General features: G+C 38.1%; 1 protein-coding gene and 1 non-coding gene across 2 annotated transcripts in view; one reads left to right on the top strand and one right to left on the bottom strand.

Moving 5' to 3' along the window:
• PCDH15 (protocadherin related 15) overlaps positions 1-27,017 on the bottom strand; it is a 1,036,870-nt gene that overhangs the window by 255,914 nt on the left and 753,939 nt on the right. The window lies entirely within an intron of this gene.
• Positions 8,333-8,451, top strand: LOC139180033 (5S ribosomal RNA). Its single transcript, XR_011564382.1, has one exon. It is a non-coding gene; the product is annotated as a 5S ribosomal RNA (ribosomal RNA).

The raw sequence follows: 27,017 nt of genomic DNA, 5'->3' as shown, positions 1-27,017 counted from the left end.
ATGCAGGTTTGATCCCTGGGTTGGAAAGAGCCCCTGAAGAAGTAAATGGACACCCACTGCAGCATTCTTGCCTGGAAATTTCCATGGACAGAGGAGCCTGATGGGCTACAGACCATGGGGTTGCAAGAGTCAGACATGACTGAGCATGCACACATACATATGTACATCCATGTGACCAAGGGCGGGGGAAAGATAATAAAGCCACAGCTCTTAATGCTTCTGCTTCAATGTGGAACATATCACCTACAAATCTTGCATCATCACTGGTAATGTCATAAGATGGGGAAGTAACATCCTTTTGGAGTGTGGGGCAGCAAAAACCTGGAAACGATAGTAGAGTCTAGTAGTCCAGTGGTTAGAAATCTACCTTTCAATGTAGGAGACGCAGGTTCAATTCCTGGTTGGGGAGCTAAGAGCCCATGTGCTGTGGGGCAACTAAGCCCATGTGTTGCAACTAGAGAGCCCATGCGCCACAAGTAGAGAGCCCACATGCTCTAGAGTCTGTGCTCCACAAGAGAACCCTGTGTGCTGCCCCGTGTGCTCTAGTTTAAGAGAACTAGAGAAACTCCCTCAAGCCACTGTAGAAAGCCCAGGAAGCACAACAAAAAGGTCCAGCAGAGCCAAAAAAAACAGTCTACCTGCCTTGTTGTCCTTCAAACACACAATGCTCCCTCTTACTTTCACTTCTAGGCATTTGTTTTTAAATCCTATTTAATTCTTCAAAACATACCTCCAGTTTCACTCAGCTTCTTTCTGGGAACCTCTTCTTTCCATCCAGCCTTCTGATCCCTTTTGCACTCAGCACAAACTACTTTCTATACCTCTATGTTGTGCAATTAAATATTAGGCCTAAAAGTCATGTTCATCCATTTTTACATAATAAGAGGCATTAATAGGGAAAAAAACCTGTGAAATATTAGGTAACAGAAATTGTGACAATGTATGAGAAGTGGGTGGAGAAGGCAATGGCACCCCACTCCAGGACTCTTGCCTGGAAAATCCCATGGACGGAGGAGCCTGGTGGGCTGCAGTCCATGGGGTCACTAAGAGTCGGACATGACTGAGCGACTTCACTTTCACTTTTCACTTTCCTGCATTGGGGAAGGAAATGGTAACCCACTCCATTGTTCTTGCCTGGAGAATCCCAGGGACGGGGGATTCTGGTGGGCTGCTGTCTATGGGGTCGCAGAGTTGGACACGACTGAAGTGACTTAGCAGCAGCAGCAACATGAGAAGTGGGAAGTTGGTGCAAGGATAGGAATAAGGAAGGGAAGCAAAAGCTCTAGACAGCAAGTACACGCAAATAACATGCCTTCCTTGATTTCGGTTATACTTAATGAAATAAATTAAGTGTCAAATTAAGCAAACCAGTTTAAGCTCTTACAACATAGTCTAAAGTTCTCTTAATGTTTGAATGTAAATTAACTCCAAGTGGTTTACTAAGTAAGTATTAGGAAAAAGCCATGTAGCCCTGTACTACAAGTTTTTACATGCTCATTCATCATATATATATATATATGTATATAATTCATATTTATCTATTTTACATGTATGTTCTATCAAATATTATTATATATACCCCAATATATATCCCTTATTATACTAGAAGATATATATATATCTTTGTATATATTATTTATATATAATAAGTATATTATTTATTTTATATATATTATATATATATATGTATTATATATCCCCTATTATACTAGAAGGGCATGGGAAAATTTGGGATGACTCATTCAATGATTTTTATATTTTCCTAGCCTACTTATTTGGAGAAGGCAATGGCACCCCACTCCAGTACTCTTGCCTGGAGAATCCCAGGGACGGGGAAGCTTGGTGGGCTGCCGTCTATGGGGTCACACAGAGTCGGACACGACTGAAGTGACTTAGCAGTAGCAGTAGCAGTAGCAACCTACTTATTTGCAATTGATAAATTTGTACTGTGGGTTTGGTGTTTGGTTCAGTTCAGTTCAGTCGCTCAGTCGTGTCCGACTCTTTGTGACCCCATGAATCGCAGCACGCCAGGCCTCCCTGTCCATCACCAACTCCCGGAGTTCACTCAGACTCATGTCCATCGAGTCAGTGATGCCATCCAGCCATCTCATCCTCTGTCGTCCCCTTCTCCTCCTGCCCCCCATCCCTCCCAGCATCAGAGTCTTTTCCAATGAGTCAACTCTTCTCATGAGGTGGCCAAAGTACTGGAGTTTCAGCTTTAGCATCATTCCTTCCAAAGAACACCCAGGACTGATCTCTAGAATGGACTGGTTGGATCTCCTTGCAGTCCAATATAACATCATTTCATTGATGGTGCAAGGTCACATAAAATTAAAATTGCATTTTGTGTTTCCTCAGCTCCTCTTACTTTACTTCTCCAACATCTTCAGTCCCATATCTTTTCTATGGACAAACATGTTCTAAACCCTAAATCTAAGTGTATTCTGCCAAACTAACTATGCTGTCTGTTCCCTGCTTTTTCTAGCTTGAAGTCCTCCCCCTACTTCACAAACTGGTTATTCTTCAGCCCACCTGTCACTACACTCAGAAACATCTAAGTTAAAAGTCTTATCACTGTGCTCCTATAGTGCACTGCTCCTTTACTGAAGGTGTTATTACATTTTTTATGGCCCTCATGAAATTAAGAGTTTCTTCAGAGCAGGCTAGCTTGTTCATATCTGAGCCATGCATGTTCTTTGCATTGACAGACAGTAGATACACGTTTTCTGCAAGTATTTCATCTGAAGCTATTTCCATGATGCCGCTGTTAACGTATCATTCCTACCCCAAGCACTCAATCACATGAACAAAATAAAATTTCATTTAGTATGTATACTCTTTTTTTAAAAAAGGAAAACACAAGCATTCTTTTTGATATGTGAATTGAGTAATCACATCAATAATTGTTTATTCCAGAATTTTGTCCTTATGCTTTTGTTTCACTGCTTTCTTTTACTTCAAGTCATCTAGAATCCCATAAGAAAATTTGTTTTCAGTTAAGTTTAATAGTGTTCTAGTATACCTTCCATTTTTTGTGGAATTAAATAGTTTTATTTTCTAATACTCTGTTCCATTGTTGCTTAAACTTTTTTCACTATAACCCACTTAAAGAGGACTTTTAGATATTTTTTTTCTTCCTAGTTGTACCTCAATGAAATTTTATTACCACAGATTTATTATATATCTTTTATGTATATGTTTATCTGTGTTTTATATATAAATAATATATTTTTGCCTCTCAAAAACTGATTTTTTGGTCAAATATCATAATGAATCCGCCACAGGTATACATGTGTTCCCCATCCCGAACCCAAAACTAATACAATTATGTAAAGTTTAAAAATAAAATAAAATTAGAAAAAAAAAAAAAAAAACTGATTTTTTTTCCATTTGGGGGGTAATATGTCCCAGTTAATATTGAATAGTCAAAAGAAAGTCTTCTCTAACTTCCTAATATAGCATAAATAAACACTGTAGTGTAAACATTATTCCTCAACACTCATTATAATGGCATCCCTTTCTAAAACATTTGTCCCAACTCTCATGCAGGATTACTCTTTCAGGGCATCTCTAGAGCAGTAGTCCGCAGTCATCAGTTTTAAGTATGAAGTAGGAGAAAACTATCATTGTCATAGATTGCATTTTATATATTCTGCTTGACCCAGGCATTTCTCGTATAGTTGTGCTCACCTTGTCTGTCAAGTTCTGACACTATTATTTTCTTTTTTGTAAATTTTAAACAGTTTCCTCTATGCTTATTAAAGATGTGATACTTGCTTATGAGATCATCCTCCCTGCTAATCCCAAATTTTAATTTTATTTTTACACAATATTCTTTTATATTAAACAGAAGCATTCACATATATTTCTCTAAAGAGCTAAGAATAATCTATCCCCTAAGTATTGTCCTTCTATCTATCACAGAACATTTCCTGTTATAGGTCTCACAAATTATTTGCTTGTATCAATGGCAGAAGAAAATTGTAACTGAAAAGTGGGAAAAAAATGTGACAGCCAGTTGAATTTTCTGTGAAATTCTCCATTATTGTATTTTATGGAGAATATTCAAATATTAGATTATCAGATACATATCTAAGACAAAATAAATGAACAAGGCCTTTGGCCAATATGACATCCATTTAATAAGAGAAAGTGTTAGTCTCACAGTCATGTCTGACTCTTTGGGATCCCATGGCCTCTAGCCTGCTAGACTCCTCTGTTCATGGAATTATCCAGGCAAGAATACTGGAGTGGGTTGCCATTTCCTTCTCCAAAATAAGAGAAAAGTATCTCCTAGAGCTCAAATACTGTGAATAATACTTTGGGTTTGATATAAGCACATACTGCTTCCCAAATGACAACCATAAAATTAAAAGGGCTTTCTCCATTTTAAACATATTATTGCAATCTTATCATAGTCACCGACCTTGATAAAGTCACTGAGGTAGAGAAAGATACAGATTTTGAACTTTTGGTTTTATCCTATCAGCCCTTATCCCTTGAGGTGAGCTTAAAATGTAACAGTTTTTAGTTACATTCCATTGCCCCAATCTGAGATGTCATCAAATTGGTTGACCTGGAAATACATGTTTTATATTCATTCCTGTGCCAACAATGCACTGAAGTAACAGAAGATTACATTTACTGTTCTGTCTAACATATTCCTTTAAATTAGTGAAATAAAATTAATTGGAAGAAGTAACTTATCATTCCATTTTTACTCCCGAGGTCTGATTCATGGGCCTGGGAAAAGAACTGAGATGTCAAAAATGTAGAATTTTCTTTCAAATCAGTAATTTTGAATTTATATTCTGCTTGCTCTTCCTTTTTTAGTTGATTTCCTTCCAATTCACTTTCAGAGTACATCCCTACGTATGTCACTGACTGTGTAAACAGGTGGTCACTATTTTAGGATGATCATCACAAGGCAGGCATTCTGCAAGGTGCTTTTTGTTTGTTTCCTTAAATTCTGGTGCAAAATGGCACTGCTATTCACCTTAACGTTAGAAATATGCATAGATTTTTTTTAAAGTTATAGATTTATAAAAGATCCAGATATTTTATCAACATTTTTTAAGTTTTTCTGGTTAAGTGAGACAAAATAAGCCCAATGGGAAATTAAAAAAATATATATATAGTGGGGAAAAAGCTTCTCTTCAGTTCAGTTCAGTCGCTCAGTTGTGTCCGACTCTTTGTGACCCCATGGTCTGCAGCACTCCAGGCTTCCCTGCCCAACACCAACTCCCGGAGCTTACTCAAAACTTATTTTGGATATACATTTTTTAATTGTTAGCACATCCTCAAAAGTGAAATTTTCTTATTGCCCAGTCTAGCATAAAATTTCCCTTAATACAATGGCATTTATTCTATTAAATTCTTTTGATGGTTAGAAGTGGTCTAGTCAATAAAAGAAGTGGAGTCTTATATTAAAAAAAACAGATATAAATCAGGAGTTAAAATGAAGCATATTATTCTGAGAAATCGAAACTCTATATCTACCAAGAATCTTTGCAGATAATAAAGAAGAAAGTTATTGACTTTTTTCAAACTTAAAATCTAAAGACTTGGAGACTGAAACTACCCTCCAACATGACAGGTGCGAACACTTTGATTTGGTTTGCCCAGAGGAAGCATTATTCTTGCTACTTTCATAAAGACTGATTGATTTTGACAAAATCTGTCTGTGCAGACTTGGATAAGTATGATACCGAAGAGTCGTAAAACCATTAGAGAAGACTGTAGGCTCAGAAGAACTCTCTATAAAAATGTTGAGGTAGAAGGAATATGACAGTGAAAAAGAGACTATATTTTCTGTATATCCACATCATGAGTTATGATACCTACAGGGAATATTTCCAGGCCTGGGTTTCAGAATCCCAATGAACGAATCCTTCTGAGATATCATAAACTGAATAGGGAGAAAACAAGCCAAAGAAATATTGCCTGCCTTTATTTATTTATTTTGTAGACTAAATCTAGATTAAAAATTACCAAAAAAAAGCCTCCTATCTTTGATTCTTTCATGGCTTGAGGGAAAATATTGTGCTATATAAGGGTTTTGCTTGCAAACTGGCCTCCCTGTGAAGGAGACAGTGGGACAGGAATCAGATCAGATCCATGCATGTGAAAAGCAGAGACAGAAGCAGGATTGTATTAAGAGAAAAATCTAACTGTACAGGATCAACAACAGTTTTGGCCAATTCCAGAAGGAGCTCTGGAATTGGCGCTGCATGTTTGAGTTATTCCAGATTGGGTCAAAATGAGAAGGTTTTTGCACTTGGCCATCAGTCAGTGGGCTACAGTGAGAAAGGTGTGACCCTTCTCTGTGCAAACTGAAATATTCTGGGAAGTGTCTGGCAGCTGAAGGACATCTTCTTACATCACTTTCAGAAGTCAGAATGTCTTTTCTTGAAGGGGAACCTGAGTAGTGCATCTCAGTCTCCAACACAAGCCAATATCTGTACTGTCTTCATTAGATTAAAAACTCCTTGTTTAACAGAATATAATAAAGCATATGTGTGTGTTAGTCACTCAATCATGTCTGACTCTTTGCGACCCCATGATGTGTAGCCTGCCAGGCTCCTCTGTCCTTAGAATTCTCCAGGCAAGAGTACTGGAGTGGGTAGCCAGTCCCTTCTGCAGGGTATCTTCCCAGCCCAGGGATTGAACCAATTTCAGGCAGATTGTTTACCATCTGAGCCACCAATTGTTCATTGCCTTCAAATAAAATAATCAGTTCCAGAGCTATGATTGTCCTGATCCAAGCTAATAATGATCTATTTCTATCTTTATACTCAGAGATGCGGTTCATATTTTCATTTTTATGTTTAATTCTCCTTAAGAGAATTCTCCTGGATATGGTTAGCTTTACATTTTTTCTATCTTTTAGTTCTTACAAAAACCCAACAAGATAGTTATTATTGTCCTTATTTTACAGGTGAGAATACTGCAAAAAAGCTAAGAAACTTTTTCAGGTTCTTATACTTGGCATATGAGAGAATATGGATTTGAGTTTAGGACATTAATATACTATCTGCTTGTGATCTTTGTTCAAGGAAGGAGGCTGTTATAATTGGTGCAGCATCATAAATTATTTTAATGGTATGATAGATTGGAGTCCAGAGTTAAGCAGTAAGATGACTTGGAAACATTTTAGAATTCAATCTGAAACAGTTTACTTATTTGTATTATGGAAATTAAGAGCCATATCACAGAAACCCATGCCTTTAAGATTATTATTACATAGTACATCTGAATTTAAATACATCCAATGAGAGAATAAAAAGCTAGGTTATAGAAAATTGTCAGTGGTTCCCCTCATGTTATTCCTTTCTCTGCCTCAATCTAATCTGGAGTGGTACCAGAGGGGGGAAAATTCCATAAAGGCAATGAAATTTGCATGAAATCCTGGGGAAAACAATATTCAGTGTACCCATAGCTATGAATTTCTCTATTTTGAGACATGGAGGTAATCATTTCAAAATAAACCTATAAACCTCCCAACATCTATCCCTGTCTTTTCCATTCTCCTGGTACTAAAACTGAGGAGAATATCCATCAAAGTATTCAACACCCTCCTACATTCTCAAGGGCTATGCTCTTGGGACTGTGTTGCTTCTTTTTTCAGCATCTTCCACATTCTTCTTATTGAGCCTATTTCCATTAGTCTCTCTTTTATCATCCGCCCCCCCCCCCCAAAAAAAAGTGAATGAAGAAGTAAAAAATAACCACGTCCTACTATATCTGTTCTCTTGCTGCAATTCCTTCACGTCCCAATCTTCTAGGGGAAAAAGGTCAATACACATTATCTCATTGCTATCCTCATTTCTTACTGAGTTATTTAGTTAGCTAGCTATTCAGTTAAGCCAAGCTAATTTTTTTCCATTTTAGATTTTGCATTTTCTTTTGCTTAGTCTTCCACAGTAGTTTACTTATCCTCCAGTTCCCAGTTTACATAGCTTTCCCTTACAGGAAACTTTCCAGAGCCTCCCCGTACATAGGAAGATACACTCAGAGTACTCACTCTCTCCTCTCACAATGTGCATGACAATTCTTTACTTTCTTATCTAATGGTGTGTTTATGGACTTAATGGCTGGCACTTCACTGTGCTGTGAGATTCATGACAATGAGGACCTGCCTGTTTCTTCCAGATCTGTGAGTCCAGTGCTCTGTACATAATAGACACTTTATAAATATTCATTCAAGGATTGGATGAATGAAAGATAAAAGCAATCATAGCCATTCAACTAAATTTGGAAGTATATCAAGGCAACATATAATTAAGTAGAAAAACATATTGTTAGATTTTCCTCCTTTTAAATGTGAAAGAGGGTCTACGGCCATACCACCCTGAACGCGCCCGATCTCGTCTGATCTCGGAAGCTAAGCAGGGTCGGGCCTGGTTAGTACTTGGATGGGAGACAGCCTGGGAATACCGGGTGCTGTAGGCTTAAAAAAAATAAAAATAAAAATAAATGTGAAAGAGAATCTAACTCTTCAAGAAGAGACAGAAGTTATTATTTACTTTACCATCAGAAGCATTTGTAAATGTTGTCTTTGTGTTACTTGGGAAACAGTATTCTGATCATAACATTCTTACAAGCTTTAAATTTTTATCTTAGTATAGTACAGTTGAAAGAATATTAAACTTGTGGGACTTCTCTAGTAGTCCAGTAGCTAAGACTTCCTTCTAACACAGGGGACACAGGTTCTCTTCCTGGTCAAGAAGCTAAGACTCCACATGCTTCAGGGCCAAAACCCCAAAACAGAAAACAGAAAAAATATTGTAACAAATTCAATAAAGACTTTAAAATGGTCCATATCAAATTCTTAAAAAAAAAAAAAAGAATATTAAACTTTTAGTCTAAAAAATTCCCTTTTGTATTCTGTTATTTTATTCATTAGCTATGTTTTATTCATCAGCTATGTACTTATTTGCTTCTATCTGAGATGCTATGCCAGTGAAGTGGGAAAGTAATTTAGGCTAAAGTACTCTATAAACAGTTAAACACTTCTATAAATCATTGTTGGCAATTAAATTGCAAATTTAGAAACAGCAACCCTTAACCTAATTGATGGGGACTGAAAGTTGCTACCTGCTCTTTGTTCTTAAAATCAGAACTGTTGCTTTAATTATTCACCTAACCAGCATGTACTAAAATATGTAATATTCTCCAGGTGCTATGCTTGGTTCTAGATACACCCAAGCATTAGATATGTTCCCTAATACCAGTTTCTTAACTGCTCTTAAAAAGGACACAAATAAAAAAATAAAATACAATTTAAAAAATGAATTTAAAATTTTAAAAATAAAATTAAAAAAACAACAAATTGTTAAGTCTTTGTTATATTCAGTTAGTAAATGAATAAAATTGGAATAAAATTGGATGTTGAGTGCAGTTGCTAACAAAGTACTTCATGTCACTTAGATATAATCATTTATATACATGTATATATACATAGAAACTGATAGTTGTTTAGTACTTTTTAGTTTGAATTCTGCTTTTATGTATGTTATCTCTTTTTATCATCACAATAAAACTGTAAATAAGTTATTATAACAGAATTCCCTGGCTGTCCAGTGGTTAGGATGCTGTGGTTCTACTGTAGGGGGCACAGGATTGATCTCTGGTTGGGGAACAAGGATCCCTCAAGCTAAGTGACATGACCAAAAAAAATAAAAATAAAAAAAAGTTATCATCACTTTCATTTTACTGATGAGAGAACTGATATTATATAAGCTTAAACATATTGACCAACTTGTACAGCTAGTAAGTAGCAGAATTAATATTCCAACCCAGATGCAAATCTACATGATAATTAATGCATTAAGAAATGTACATTACCGCATACTATATTTATACATGCCTCAAATCTTACGTTTCATGTCAATCTACTTGCACTATCTAAATTTAACTTCATTAAAAAGTGATATAATCATCAAAATAATTACAAACTTTGTTCATTTATAAAGTAATGAGCATTGTGTGTGTTTTGTGCTTAGTTGTATCCGATGCTCTACAGCCCAATGGACTGTAGCCCACCAAGCTCCTCTGTCCATGGAATTTTCCAGTCAAGAATACTGAAGCAGGTTGCTATTTCCTACTCCAGAGGATCTTCCCAACCCAGAGATCAAACCCATGTCTCTTCATCTCCTGCATTGGAAGGAGGATTTTTTACCACTAGTTCCAAATATCAAATATAAAGTAAAATTAATAGTCATCTCTCTTCAAAAGAATATGATTGCATCTAAAACAAAACAAGGTAATCTGATCTTTTTTGCCATAATTGGTTTTCTGTATATAGCACACAAAGCATGGTCTATCAGGCTGTACCGCAGGGTTAAGAGAGATAATGGAAAAATATACCATTAGCCAAGCAGTCACATTTCAAATCTGGATTTTGAATTCTATATAAAATTGTTAATGATCCACACACAGCATGTAGGTTTGTCCGGTTATAATGGCAGACTTCATAAATGCTGAGTGTCAACATATGAAGATTTGAATGCAAGTCCTGAAACTTAAGCAGGGTTCTGTTGTTGCAGGTTAATTTTTAACTAGGCCTTCTGGGATTTCATACAAATTGAAACAGGCAGGAAATCTATTTAAAGAAGGCTTGAAGCAAAAGCTTACACTTAATACTAAACTATGCTTGAGTATATAGAGAGGAGAAATAAACAATAAAGGGATAAATACTCAAGAAATCCTTTTTTCCCTTTAAGGAAATCATGTTGGAACCAAAGAATATTTTCTCAGTGGAGCATTCTTCAAAAACATGACTGTGTAGACACAGAACCAATGTTACTTTTATCAAATAAAACCGAATGAACATAGATAAATAAAAATGTATATTTATATAATCATTTAAATGCTGAAAGCTAAATTACTCCCCACTTTTTGATCCCATAACACTTTGTACATGCCTGTGTCAGCACTTTTCATATTGCATTGTATATAATTATTTGCATTTATACCTCTGCTATCTAACATACATTCTAAAAGAGACAATGTGTTTTGTCCGCATTAATGCTTTAGTGTAGAATTGTGGTTTCTTCTCAATATATGTTAACTGAATTATTTTGGATCATGTAATTTTTCTTACTCTTGTATTAGAAAAATATAGCAATGAATAAAAATATGAAATACTTATTTTAAGTTTGGTTTGAAATCAGTCATATATGTTTTCATGCATTTATTTTTTCATCTATCAGTCAGTCAGTTCAGTCGCTCAGTCATGTCCAACTCTTTGCAACTCCATGAATCACAGTACGCAAGGCCTCCCTGTACATGACCAACTCCTGGAGTTCACTCAAACTCATGTCCATTGAGTTGGTGATGCCATCCAGCCATCTCATCCTCTGTCATCCCCTTTTCCTCCAGCTCCCAATCCCTCCCAGCATCAGGGTCATTTCCAATGAATCAACTCTTCGCATGAGGTGGCCAAAGTACTGGAGTTTCAGCTTTAGCATCAGTCCTTCCAATGAACACCCAGGACTGATCTCCTTTGGGATGGACTGGTTGGATCTCCTTGCAGTCCAAGGGACTCTCAAGAGACTTCTCCAACACCACAGTTCAAAAGCATCAATTCTTTGGCACTCAGCTTTCTTCACAGTCCAACTCTCACATCCATACATGACCACTGGAAAACCGTAGCCTTGACTAGATGGACCTTTGTTGGCAAAGTAATGTCTCTGTTTTTTAATATGCTGTCTAGGTTGCTCATAACTTTCCTTCCAAGAAGTAAGCGTCTTTTAATTTCATGGCTGCAATCACCATCTGCAGTGATTTTGGAGCTCAAAAAATTAAAGTCTGATACTGTTTCCACTGTTTCCCCATCCATTTCTCATGAAGTGATGGGACCAGATGCCATGATCTTAGATTTCTGAATGTTGAGCTTTAAGCCAACTTTTTCACTCTCCTCTTTCACTTTCATCAAGAGGCTTTTTAGTTCCTTTTCACTTTCTGCCATGAGTGTTGTCATCTGTATATCTGAGGTTATTGATATTTTACCCAGAAATCTTGATTCCAGCTTGTGCTTCCTCCAGCCTAGCTTTCCTCATGATGTACGGTGCATATAAGTTAAATAAGCAGGGTGACAATATATAGACCTGACGTACTCCTTTTCCTATTTGGAACCAGTCTGTTGTTCCATGTCCAGTTCTAACTGTTGCTTCCTGACCTGCATACAGATTTCTCAAGAGGCAGGTCAGGTGGTCTGGTATTCCCATCTCTTGAAGAATTTTCCACAGTTTATTGTGATCCACACAGTCAAAGGCTTTGGCATAGTCAATAAAGCAGAAATAGATGTTTTTCTGGAACTCTCTTGCTTTTCTGATGATCCAGCAGATGTTGGCAATTTGATCTCTGGTTCCTCTGCCTTTTCTAAAACCAGCTATTCATGTATATTTACTGTCAAATTTGTGCTGAACAGCATTTTAGGGGCTGGGCCTGTAAATAAGGATAAGAGCAAAATGCTCTTTGATGTTATATCACTTGAACTATACTGGAAAAAAGTAGATGTTAAACAATAATTGCCTTTAAAAATCACTAGAGCAATAACCTCCAGTAATAAAGATACACTGCACAATCACACCATCTAGGAGAGCTTCTAGCCTGCCCTTCTGGAATTGACATTCTAATAGGTAACATACAGGTTTGAAAAAAGTTACACAAAGAAAAAATTTCAAATTTCATGAGTATTGTGGAAAAAAAAGTATAGGGAGTATGAAAGCGTATATGTAGAGGTACTACTTTGGCCACCTCATGTGAAGAGTTGACTCATTGTTTGACTCTGATGCTGGGAGGAATTGGGGGCAGGAGGAGAAGGGGACAACAGAGGATGAGATGGCTGGATGGCATCACTGACTCGATGGACGTGAGTCTGAGTGAACTCCGGGAGTTGGTGATGGACAGGGAGGCCTGGCGTGCTGCGATTCATGGGGTCGCAAAGAGTCGGACACGACTGAGCGACTGAACTGAACTGAACTGAATCTAATCTTTTGAGGCCAAGAAAGCAAATGACATTCAGTTCCCATCCATCACTCCTAAACTATAGGTCTAATAAGGCCAGAAATCCTCATGATGACTTTCACTTGTACTAAGTACAAGTCATGACAAAATCATTGCACTTTTTTCCCCTTAGGAAAAATGGTATTAGATACAGTACATCTTAATTTTAGTAAACTTAAGATTTCTTTTCATTCCAATTTAGCTGTTAAAACAGGGGGAGAAATGCTTCCTAGATGATGACATAATGATTTAGATTTGGAACTGACTGAAGAATCATCCCAAGTTGGACTTCAAGCTTGACAAGATTCTGATGGCAGCCTGCAAGATTCTAAGTAATTAATAATCGGTTCCACATTGTCAGCCATTTTTTTTTTGAAGGCATAAAAGACATGACTTTGAAATGTATTCATGGTTAGGAAGTTTAGCAAAATGGGTCATACCATAGACCCATTTGTTGAATTAAATTAAAATATATCTCAAAGTAAGTCTCAAAATTCAAGAGTGTAAGATGTTACTGCTGCTGGCACTACTGTTACATTAGCTGTTAGAATTCTTTTTACACTTGGACAATTGTGAGTTCTCTCTTTCAAACCTTAAGGAAGTCTATAAACTAGACTTATTCTCTCCATTTTGTAGACAAGGACATTGAGTTTCAAGTAGACTAGATAATTTGCCAAAGTCACAGAGTTGCTAAGTTGTAAAACTAGAATTCAAGAGACTGTCTAATGTCAAGACTAGTGTTCATAACCAGAATTTTAGGCTGCTTCCAATGAAAGTAATTACGGGTTCTTTAGGATTTTACAGCTTGATGCAACTGATTCTGTCACTTGCCACACAGTCCTGGCAAAGTAACTCACCTCTTAGAGTCTGCAGGTGTAGAGAAAATCCTAGTGAAGGGAAGTGAATTGAAAGTTGCTTAGTCACGTCCAACTCTTTGTGACCCCATGCACTACAGCCTGCCAGGCTCCCCCTGTCCATGGAATTCTCTGGGCCAGAATACTGGAATGGGTAGCTGTTCCCTTCTCCAGGGGATCGGCCCAACCCAGGGATCACACCCAGGTCTCCTGCATTACAGGAGGCTTCTTTACCATCTGAGCCATTAGGGAAACCCAACAATACTGGAGTGGGTAGCCTATCCATTCTCCAGTGGATCTTCCTGACTCAGGAATCGAACTGGGGTCTCCTGCATTGCAGGTGGATTCTTTACCAGCTGAGCTATCACGGGAGCCTACTATATTAGATTTTGTGGCAATTGAAAGAGCTAATACACAGAAAGCACTTGGAACTGTATCTGGCATGTAGCAAAGAATCAATATGTTAGTTAATAACACTGCTACTGTTTTTTAATTTTATAATCAATATCTTCCTAGATTTATAACCATGGCTAAATGCCTACAGATCTGAGTGGAATTGAGATGCTCTCTCAAAAATTTATCTAGAACTTATTCATTGCCATTTGCTTAATTTTCAATAAATTTTCACAAGGCCCCAGACAGTCTTCTCACCTACTCTTATTTCAAAAGCCAATAGTAAGCCAAATATTTAAAAAAATAAAATAAAATAGTAAGCAATACATGTTAGAATATGTTCTCTGAAGATTTTTATCTGTACCATCTGTTTTGAAAATTTTATTTCTGTATGTCCTTGTGGTTACCTATTTTAAATATAGCACTGTGTACATGTCAACCAGAATTGATATGCATCATCTCTTTAAAATAAAAATTTAAAATATTAAGTGATCTACATTAAGTCTGTGGAAGATGTTATGCATTTGTGAATTATTCTTTAGCTCATGGGATTTGTGATTTCCAGTTGAGTGACAATCAAACAGAAAAATCATAAAGGCAAACTTGCTTACAAAAGTCAACAATATTTATGTAACTGATGAAACTTTGTTGAGCTGTGTTAATTCATTAGTTCTTCCTGTGAATGACATAATTTCAATGCACTAATATTGACCTTTAGTCTCTTCAGGACCAAGACTACCTGCAATTTTTAGTGATACCAAAAGTTGAATATAAAATTTTTTAGGCATAAATATTTCTACTGAAATGTATGTCCCATTAATTAAAGGAAAATATGTCAATAATCCAGAGTTTCAAGGCGGAAGGAGATAGCCTTTGTTACTTTTTTTGAATTAATAAAAAAAATCCTTATTTGAAGGGACAAAGTAGAATCTGCTCACTGATACGTTCTTACCTTTCTGTATTTCTATTTTACCTTGATTTCTCTACCACTACCTCCTCTGTTTCTCCTATCAGCATTAAAGTTTTCAGTGCTCAAAAAGAAAAAAAGTACTGTATCTAGAAATTGTTTTGTACCATAGAGTTTAATGAAGAGCTTAATTAAATGAAAAGTGAAGCAATTCATAAGTAACCAGTTTTGTAGTAATTTTATTTTACTGGCCTATGTTTACTTTTTATCTACAATGAATGGTAATAAGAATCTAGATTTGATACTTTCACATTTTCAATAAAGTTAACAATTGCCCTCATATAGAAACTCAAACACATTCTCTGTGTACCAGGAGAAATCATATTTTTAAAAAAATCACAGCAGGATTGATTATAATAGCCTTAAACTAGAAAACACTCCAACATTCATCAATAGTAGAATGTGAAAATGCATGTGGCACAGACACACACAGAAAATAAAGTATATGAATAAATAGGTAGAAATGCGGTTGAATCTTCAAAAAGACAAAGGTGAATGAAAGAAGGTAGATACTATTACATGCATTCTGTTTATACACATTAAAAATAGACAAAAGTAAACTATATTACTTGGATGCTTATTTAGTTGCTAAATCTGCAATAGAAGACAGTAAGAAACTGTCAGAGGGGTTTATTGCTGGTGGAGGAAAGTAATCAGGGCTAGGAAGAAGCATGCAGGGGGCTTTCCTGATGATGCATTATATGCTGCGGTTATACTTACACTTACATTTACTCTATAATAATTTATTAAATTTTGCATTCATGTTAATCCCTGTCTATATATTACAGATTTTTTTCTTAAGGTTTAAAGGACATAATTTGATCTTAATAAAAGACTTCAGAAACATTTGCAACCCTTCTTGTGAAACCAAAAACTGATTGCCAAGCTTCTTCCTCAGTGAAGCAGTAAAGCCAGTGCAAGTAATTGTAGTGAGCTATAACATTTGTAGAGAAGGATAACTAAATCCAACTAAAGTGAATAGGCCATGAATTCTCATCAGTCTATAAAACATAAGTGTAATTTGTATAAACTTGGATCTCATAAATAAGTAATGCAGCATTAAAAGGCAAAGCAAGATGAATACAGCAAGGGTTTGTGAAGCAAAAAATAGTTGGTATTTCTTCTTAGGCAAATATTAAATAATTTAGATAGGTATATATTTTAAATGGGTAGGTGAAAAACACAACTCCAAATATATGACCCAACAAGCTGGGTATGTGTCGGTTACAGTTTTCCTCCTTGTGATCTTATACCTGGAAATATCCCTCATTATCATTTCCTGGTCTCACAGGTGATAAATACTTTGTCCTTTTCTAAATATAAGTTTCCTTAGCTTGGACTTTGGACGTGGGGTAGCTCCCCTCGGCCACCGCCCCTGACCTTGGAGGTGGGGTAACTCCTCTCGGTGGCCATCATGTCCAAGGTAAGGAGCAGTGGCTGCCCTTTGCTGGAGCAGCCATGAAGAGATACCCGATGTCAAGGCAAGAGAAACCCAAGTAAGAGAGTAGGCGCTGAGACAGGGCATCAGAGGGCAGACAGACTGAAACGGCAATCACAGACAACTAGTTAATCTGATCACACGGACCACAGCTTGTCTAACTCAATGAAACTAAGCCATGATGTGTGGGGCCACCAAAGACAGACGGGGCATTGTGGAGAGGTCTGACAGAATGTGGTCCACTGGAGAAGGGAATGACAAACCACTACAGTATTCTTGGCTTAAGAACTGCATGAACAGTATGAAGAGGCCAAAAGATAGGACACTGAAAGATGAACTCCCCAGGTCGGTAGGTGCTCAATATGCTACTGGAGATCAGTGGAGAAATAACTCCAGAAAGAATGAAGGGACGGACCCAAAGCAAAAACAACACCCAGTTGTGCATTTGACTGGTGATAGAAGCAAGGTCCAATGCTGTAAAGAGCAATATTGGATAGGAACCTGGAATGTTAGGTCCATGAATCAAGGCAAATTGGAAGTGGTCAAACAGGAGATGGCAAGAGTGAACATTGACATTCTAGGAATCAGCGAACTAAAATGGACTGGAATGGGTGAATTTAACTCAGATAACCATTATATCTACTACTGTGGGCAGGAATCCCTTAGAAGAAATGGAGTAGCCATCATGGTCAACAAAAGAGTCTGAAATGCAGTACTTAGATGCAATCTCAAAAACGAAAGAATGATCTCTGTTTGTTTCCAAGGCAAACCATTAAACATCATGGTAATCCAAGTCTATGCCCTGACCAGTAATGCTAAAGAAGCTGAAGTTGAACAGTTCTATGAAGACCTAAAAGACCTTATAGAACTAACATCCCCAAAAGATGTCCTTTTCATTACAGGGGACTGGGGTGCAAAAGTAGGAAGTCAAGAAACACCTGGAGGAACAGGCAAATTTGGCCTTGGAGTACAGAATGAAGCAGGTCAAAGGCTAACAGAGTTTTGCCAAGAGAACATGCTAGTCATAGCAAACACCCTCTTCCAACAACAAAAGAGAAGACTCTACACATGGACATCACCAGATGGTCAACACTGGAATCTGATTATATTCTTTGCAGCCCAAAGATGGAGAAATTCTATACAGTCAGCAAAAACAAGACCCGGAGCTGACTGTGGCTCAGATCATGAACTCCTTATTGCCAAATTCAGACTGAAATTTAAGAAAATGGAGAAAACCACTAGACCATTCAGGTATGAGCTAAATCAAAACTCTTATGATTATACAGTAGAAGTGAGAAATAGATTTAAGGGACTAGATCTGATAGGGAGCCTGATGAACTATGGATGGACATTTGTCACATTGTACAGGAGACAGGGTGAACACCATCCCCAAGAAAAAGAAATGCAAAAAAGCAAAATGGCTGTCTGGGGAGGCCTTACAAATAGCTGTGAAAAGAAGAAAAGTGAAAAGCAAAGGAGAAAAGGAATGATATACCCATTTGAATGCAGAGTTCCAAAGAATAGCAAGAAGAGGTAAGAAAGCCTTCTTCAGTGATCAGTGCAAAGAAATAGAGGAAATCAATAGAACAGGAAAGACTAGAGATCTCTTCAAGAAAATTAGAGATACCAAGGGAATATTTCATGCAAAGATGGGCTCAATAAAGGACAGAAATGGTATTGACCAAACATAAGCAGAAGATATTAAGAAGAGGTGGCAAAAATACACAGAAGAACTGTACAAAAAAAGATCTTCATGACCAAGATAATCACGATGGTGTGATCACTCACCTAGAGCCAGACATCCTGGAATGTGAAGTCAAGTGGGCCTTAGAAAGCATCACTATGAACAAAGCTAGTGGAGGTGATAGAATTCCAGTTGAGCTATTTCAAATCATGAAAGATGATGCTGTGAAAGTGTTGCAATCAATTTGTCAGCAAATTTGGAAAACTCAGCAGTGGCCAAAACTGGAAAAGGTCAGTTTTCATTCCAGTCCCAAAGAAAGGCAATGCCAAAGAATGCTCAAACTACTGCAAAATTTCACTCATCTCACACGCTAGTATGCTCAAAATTCTCCAAGCCAGGCTTCAGCAATACGTGAACCATGAACTTTCAGCTGGTTCCAGCTGGTTTTAGACAAGGCCGAGGAACCAGAGATCAAATTGCTAACATCCGCTGGATCATGGAAAAAGCAAGAGAGTTCCAGAAAAACATCTATTTCTGCTTTATTGACACTTACTCCTTGGAAGTAAAGTTATAACCAACCTAGACAGCATATTAAAAAGCAGAGACATTACTTTGTCAACAAAGGTCCATCTTCTCAAGGCTATGGTTTTTCTAGTAGTCATGTATGGATGTGCAAGTTGGACTATAAAGAAAGCAGAGCGCAGAAGAATTGATGCTTTTGAACTGTGGTGTTGGAGAAGACACTTGAGAGTCCCTTGGACTGCAAGGAGATCCAATCAGTCCATCCTAAAGGAGATCAGTGAGTGTTCATTGGAAAGACTGATGTTGAAGCTGAAACTCCAATACTTTGGCCACCTGATGTGAAGAGCTGACTCATTGGAAAAGACCATGATGCTGGAAAAGATTGAGGGCAGCAGAAGAAGGGGACAATAGAAGATGAGATACTTGGATGGCATCACCAACTCAATGGACATGAGTTTGGGTGAACTCTGGGGGTTGGTGATGTACAGGGAGGCCTGGCGTGCTGTGGTTCATGGTATCGCAAAGTGTTGGACATGACTGAGTGACTGAACTGACTAACTAAATATAAGTTTCAATTGTTCTTTGCTTTAATACTGCTTTTTAAATCAGCCCTATACATATTATTTTACTTTTTGAAATGCTAAAAGTAGACAGATTTCCAAGATCAATGCTTTCTCTCTATTTATCAGTACAACTTATTTAGTTGTAGGCATGTGTGTGAGGTTAACCAAATAGGTATTTTAGATTGTGACATATATCATACTTCTCTTTCTATAACATTCATGAATCCTCAGTGGAAAAATATACTTTCAGCTCATTTTATTCCATTGCTGCTGCTGCTGCTGCTGTTAAGTCGCTTCAGTCGTGTCCGACTCTGTGCGACCCCATGGACTGCAGCCTACCAGGCTTCTCCATCCATGGGATTCTCCAGGCAAGAACACTGGAGTGGGGTGCCATTGCCTTCTCCTTTTATTCCATTAGGTCTAGTTGAATTTAGCACCTTCTAAGAGTGCTCCAATACCCAAATATTGAGCTGGGTAGTGCGATTTCTAAGATCAATATAATACAGTCTCTGCTTTCAAGAAATTTGAATAAGTGGAAAAACTCAATATACTTTAGTAAGCACCACCAAAAAGTTAAGCACCAAATAAGATGGACCAGGAATGTGAGACATTTAGGACATAGGAAAGTTTAGAAAAAGCTTTTTATGGAGGAGATTATTGTTGATTAGAATTTTCAAGGATGAACTATCGAAATCAAAAATGAAGAAAGAAGAAACCAGGGCAAGGGGTATGAGCAGAGGCAAACAGACATGGGAGAGTTCTGAGACCATGCATCAGTAATCACATGCAGGACAGTATTCTTGGAGGTGAAGTTCTATGAGCAGTAATGGGAAGTGTGCCTTCTTTCCTGCATCGATGGACATTCACTATTGACCTATGCTTGTTAACACTGAACTGAATGCTTGTTAAGAGACATCTCAGCAGTTACACTGAGGATAATTATGAGGGTTTTTAAGATTACTGCTAGGATAACATACTAAGAGGTTGTAGCAATAGGTCAGATGACAAATAATGAGAGCCTGACTATGATTGTTTGGGAGAGAGGGGAAATTTTGAGAACTGTTTGAAGCATGCAAAATTATCAATATTGGGGACTGACTGGATACGGACAGTGAGGAAGAAAGAGAAGTCTGAGATGTCTCTCCAATTTGGCCTGGGAATAATGAACTGAAACACAGAATTCAGGAGAAGAAAACCTTACTGAGGAAGGTAAAAATAAGGTTTCAATCTTAAACATGTTGAATTTGAGGTACCCACAGGTCACTCAGTGGGTTTGTTTTACAGGCAAATGTCTATTTGAGGTGGTAGGATGAAGGAGTAGAAGAGGTTAAAGATATAGCTGTGGGAGATATCAGCGTCTAAGTGTAATTAAAATTGTGGGCTTTAGTGTCCATGGGATTTCCCTTCAGAAAAATGTGTAGGATTAAAACAAATGAGTAGACACCTCCAATACCCAAAGTTTCTTTAGGAGGTGATGGTTATGTTTTCTACCTTGATTGTGGTGATGGTAACACAAGAGTATATGTATATTTCCCAACTCAAACTCCCCAAATTGTATACATTAATTATCTGTTCCTTTGTGTACACCTGTTATACCTCAGTAGAGATATGCAGGGGAAATGACGAATACAGTATTTACTTTGAAAAGGTTTATGAAGAAACAGATAAAGAAAGGCAAAAAGAACCAGATGTGCTTAAGCATGAAAACCGGGAGCAAACAGGTAGCAGAAATCTCATGAAGGAGAATGCGAGATCCATCTCAAATGCAACAGTGAAGTTATTCAGATAAAGATGACATTTAGCTATAAGGAGGTTGTTAGTTACTGTGGGGTTGAGGATGGATGTCATTCATTATGCATCTGGTATTATACAACTGTGAATATTTATATGCAGACACATGTATGCATGCATAAATATATCTATTATAATAGCTGACAGTAAGACTAAAAACTGGTGAAAGGATAGATTCCAAGTAAATATTGTAAAAGTATATGCAAAACATTTTCTATTTATGAACTGCTAATTGAATACCTGAAAAATCACCAAGCTTCAAAAATATCTTGTAGAAATATCTTTACTACAAATATTTTAGATAGCAGCATTAAAATGGACATCATTAAGTTTTCAAACTGTGTGGGGTTCTTTTCTTTACTTGACTGAGTATAGTGTTTGCATTATATAGTTTGACTTGACAAGAGAACCCATAAAAATCCCCACTTGTGGCCCACTTAAAAAAGAAGTATTATAGTTTTAGGCACTGCTGAACATCATGCTGAGCTACAAAAAATAAATAAAACACCATAAAGCTCCCCACCTTCATTTCACTTTTAGATCACCACATAGAGATACAACAAATACATTAATCAAAGGCAGACCACTGAGATTCAGATATATTTTGTTAAATATTAAATTGTATGGTTGAAGGAAAGATCAATTTCTTTTTAAAAGTGACACTATTGCCACCCTTCTAAACACTGCAGTTTACTAATGATTTTATTTTTATTTTTTTATTTTATTTTTTTTTTACTAATGATTTTAAAACTGCTTGAAGGGTTTGAAACTGAATCACTACCACTTCATCCCAGCTGAGATTTAGAATGTGAATCTCACAATAGGAATACATTTATGTTTCAGGTTAAATAAATTCAGCCTCTTTTCTTTTAGAACTGGAAGAATATTTTGTTGACTCAGACCTCTATTTCTGTTACTTAGAGCTAAAAGAAGTCAGTTCAGCATAAGAATTTCTACAAGGCATTAATTGGAATTTCTCTGGGAAGAGGCACACTCTGTATTGTATACAATGCTGAGAAGCTTTTTTAACCTTAACAGGCAATGTTGTTTCCAAGTAAGTCTTCTTTGCTGCCTCTGTGCAAGCATGCGTGCCCAGGGCTACTGTGAAAATGGACATGAAGAACTAAAAAATAATTCTAGCCCCTAAGAACTCAGTGAGATGCTATCATGAAGGCTAGACATCTTTGATATGAGCTCCAAAATTTATTTCAGGTGCCATCCCCTCAGTCTCCAGTGACCCAAAATATGCACACAGAGTGATGTGTTGAAGCACTGACAGCAGCGAAGTATTTCTAAGTGAAAATACACTCTCATTTCCCCTTGATAAGGTAGAGTTTATCAGAAGGTATAAGTACCATGATCTCCTACTTCCTAAGACCCAGGGTTCATAATGGGACCAAGCTCATCTACCTGATTCTTACACGTTAGATCCTTCCATTTTAAGAATAAATAGGATTTGGTCAATACACCCAAACACCAAACTTGTTTAAAATGACATAATCCCAACCACAGATCCAGCTTTACTCTTGAGTATTTACCCTATTTGGGCTTCCCTGGAGGCTCAGAGGGTAAAGAATCCACCTGCAATGCGGGAGACCCATGTTTGATCCATGTGTTGGGAAGATCCCCTGGAGGAGGGCATGGCAACCCACTCCAGTGTTCTTGCCTAGAGAATCCCCATGGACAGAGGAGCCTGGTGGGCTACAGTCCATAGGGTCACAAAGAGTCGGACATGACTGAGTGATTAACCACATACACATTTACACATTTAACAGTAAGTAAACAGAATGGGAAAGACTAGAGATCTCTTCAAGAAAATTAGAGATACCAAGAGAACATTTCATGCAAAGATGGGCACAATAAAGGACAGAAATGGTATGGACCTAACAGAAGCAGAAGATATTAAGAAGAGACGGCAAGAATATACAGAAGAACTGTACAAAAAAGATCTTCAAGACCCAGATAATCACAATGGTGTTATCACTGGCCTAGAGCCAGACATCCTGGAATGTGAAGTCAAGTGGGCCTTAGAAAGCATCACTACAAACAAAGCTAGTGGAGGTGATGGAATTCCAGTTGAGCTATTTCAAATCCTGAAAGATGATGCTGTGAAAGTGCTGCACTCAATATGCCAGCAAATTTGGAAAACTCAGCAGTGGCCACAGGACTGGAAAAGGTCAGTTTTCATTCCAATCCCAAAGAAAGGCAATGCCAAAGAATGCTCAAACTACCGCACAATTACACTCATCTCACACGCTAGTAAAGTAATACTCAAAATTCTCCAAGCCAGGCTTCAGCAATATGTGAACCGTGAACTTCCTGATGTTCAAGCTGGTTTTAGAAAAGGCAGAGGAACCAGAAATCAAATTGCCAATATCTGCTGGATTATGGAAAAAGCAAGAGAGTTCCAGAAAAACATCTATTTCTGCTTTATTGACTATGCCAAAGCCTTTGACTGTGTGGATCACAATAAACTGTGGAAAATTCTGAAAGAGATGGGAATACCAGAACACCTGACCTGCCTCTTGAGAAACCTATATGCAGGTCAGGAAGCAACAGTTAGAACTGGACATGGAACAAGAGACTGGTTCCAAATAGGAAAAGGAATACATCAAGGCTGTATATTGTTACCCTGCTTATTTAACTTATATGCAGATTACATCATGAGAAACGCTGGACCGGAAGAAGCACAAGCTGGAATCAAGATTGCCAGGAGAAATATCAATAAGCTCAGATATGCAGATGACACCACCCTTATGGCAGAAAGTGAAGAGGAACTAAAAAGCCTCTTGATGAAAGTGAAAGTGGAGAGGGAAAAAGTTGGCTTAAAGCTTAACATTCAGAAAACGAAGATCATGGCATATGGTCCCACCACTTCATGGGAAACAGATGGGGAAACAGTGGAAACAGTGTCAGACTTTATATTTTTGGGCTCCAAAATCACTGCAGATGGTGACTGCAGCCATGAAATTAAAAAAACGCTTACTCCTTGGAAGGAAAGTTATGACCAACCTAGAAAACATATTCAAAAGCAGAGACATTACTTTGCCAACAAAGGTTCATCTAGTCAAGGCTATGGTTTTTCCTTTGGTCATGTATGGATGTGAGAGTTGGACTATGAAGAAGGCTGAGTGCCGAAGAATTGATGCCTTTGAACTGTGGTGTTGGAGAAGACTCTTGAGCGTCCCTTGGACTGCAAGGAGATCCAACCAGTCCATTCTGAAGGAGATCAACCCTGGGATTTCTTCGGAAGGAATGATGTTAAAGCTGAAACTCCAGTACTTTGGCCGCCTCATGTGAAGAGTTGACTCATTGGAAAAGACTCTGATGCTGGGAGGGATTGGGGGCAGGAGGTGAAGGGGACGACAGAGGATGAGATGGCTGGATGGCATCACTGACTTGATGGACGTGAGTCCGGGTGAATTCCGGGAGTTGGTGATGGACAGGGAGGCCTGGTGTGCTGCGATTCATGGGGTCACAAAGAGTCAGACTCAACTAAGAGACTAAACTGCTAAGCTGTTTGACTCTTTGAAACCCCATGGACTGTAGCCTGCTAGGCTCCTCTGGCCATGGGATTTCCCAGGCAAGAACATTGGAGTGGATTGCCATATCTTTCTCCAAAATACGTACAAACATATTTTTAATATTTCTTCTCTGTTGCATAATCTCTCTCTGTCTTATCTTCTGCTAGCTATCTGTCCAGCCAAGAATTTGGGATCAACTGAGACTTCTTCAGGAGCTGGTATGAGGCCTCTTATATCTCACCCCCACTCTGAAGATGACTGGCTGGCATGCTTGTGGTCCAGAATCAGATTCATAGCTACAGATCTAGATTCTATCTCCACTGAAATATTGCAAAAGGATACTAAGCAAAACATTACACTGACAAGTGAAGTCTTTTTATCAGTGGCTGTTTAATTAGGATTTCCTGATTTTCCTCACCTAGACTCAACATGTGCTAACCAATTTTCTAGAATTCCTCTAAGTAAATCTTCTGTTATTGACAGATGATTGACTTATTCTCACATTGCCTCCTCAGCTCAATTGTATCTTGTATGACATCTACATGGTATATTTATTTCTTTTTTAGAATCTTACTAATTTGTTAAATTACTGCAGATGATACATGAATGCAGATGATTCCCATGAATCCTTACAGAATCCCCTAAGTCCTTTGTGGTGTTTTTCATTTCTTTGAATTAATAATCTCTATGGCACGTTTGACATTTCACATAGAGACACATAGTCTAATCTTACTGTGCAGCTTAGTAAAGAATCTGCCTGAAATGTAGGAGACCCAGGTTTGATCCCTGGGTCGAGAAGATTCCCCTTGAGAAGGGAGTGGCTACCCACTTCAGTGTTCTTGTCTGGAGAATTCCATGGACAGAGGAGCCTGGTAGGCTACAGTCCATGTGGTCACAAAGAATCAAACATGACTGAGTGACTAACAACGCTTTTACTTTAGTCTATATACATTTTGCCACATCTTTACTGCTACCAAATGCATTTGGGAATATGGAAAAGATTCTCACGTTTAAGCGTGGTGAATTCCATCTGTGTATAGTAAGTTCTACATTTAAAAAAAAATCATCTTAGCCAGACTATTACTGAGTCATAAAAACCAGTGAAATAATGCACTTGCAGCAGCACGCATGGACCTCGGGCTCATCACACTGAGGTGAGGCGGAGAAAGACAAATGTGGTGTCACTTACAAGTGGAGGCAGAGAAAGACAAATGTGGTACCACTTACAAGTGGGATCTAAAAAAAAAGAAATGATACAAATGCACTTATTTACCAAAAAGAAATAAAATGTGGCTTCCAAAGAGGAAAGGTAAGAGGATAAATTAGGAATACAGGATTAACATGCACATATTACTATATATAAAATAGATGACCAATAAGGGCCTACTATATAGCACATGGCAGCCCACTCCAGTACTCTTGCCTGGAAACTCCCATGGACGGAGGAGCCTGGTAGGCTGCAATCCTTGGGGCCGCTAAGAGTCGGGCATGACTGAGCGACTTCACTTTCACTTTTCACTTTCATGCATTGGAGAAGGAAATGGCAACCCACTCCAGTGTTCTTGCCTGGAGAATCCCAGGGACGGGGGAGCCTGGTGGGCTGCTGTCTATGGGGTCGCACAAACTCGGACACGACTGAAGCGACTTAGCAGCAGCAGCAGCATATAGCACAGGGAACTATATTCAATATTTTGCAATAACCTATAAGGAAAAATATTACCTAACCCTGACCTCTGACCACCTCGTAGAGACAGACAACTGATCTAAGCTGTACCAATTTTTGAAACTTTAATGGACTGACACCAGTTGAAGCTGCTACCTTGATGGAAGTGTCCGTAATCTCCAGTTGCTGAGGCCTCCATGGACTGTGACCATTGGACATTGTCAACATTAGGTCACAGCGGTGGGGATGGGAGAGAGGTTTACTGCTGCTTCAAGGCCAGAATCTGGCCAGTGGGTGGCCATGGCTAGGCCTCTGGAGTTCTCTGCAGGACACAGCCCTCAGTCTGTTCCCATACTCCCAACTCACCTGGCAGCCCTGTGGCTAGACCCCAGGGAGAAAGCTATGACTTGCCTTTCACCACACTCTCTGCCCCAGGACCACTGCCAGGCTGACAGAGCTGAGCAGGACCTTTAATTTGCACTAATGATTCCATGCTAAGAATCACGTGCTGATAATCATGGACTAATGGCTGAAAGCACATTCTGCCCTGTTACAAACATAATCTGGAAAAAAATGTGTGTATATGTATAACTGAATCACTTTGCTG

This window comes from Bos indicus, chromosome 26 (assembly GCF_029378745.1).
Source record: "Bos indicus isolate NIAB-ARS_2022 breed Sahiwal x Tharparkar chromosome 26, NIAB-ARS_B.indTharparkar_mat_pri_1.0, whole genome shotgun sequence".
Lineage (NCBI taxonomy): Eukaryota > Metazoa > Chordata > Mammalia > Artiodactyla > Bovidae > Bos > Bos indicus.
Note: the sequence above shows the minus strand (reverse complement) of the source record. Positions and strands in the feature narration are given on the sequence as shown.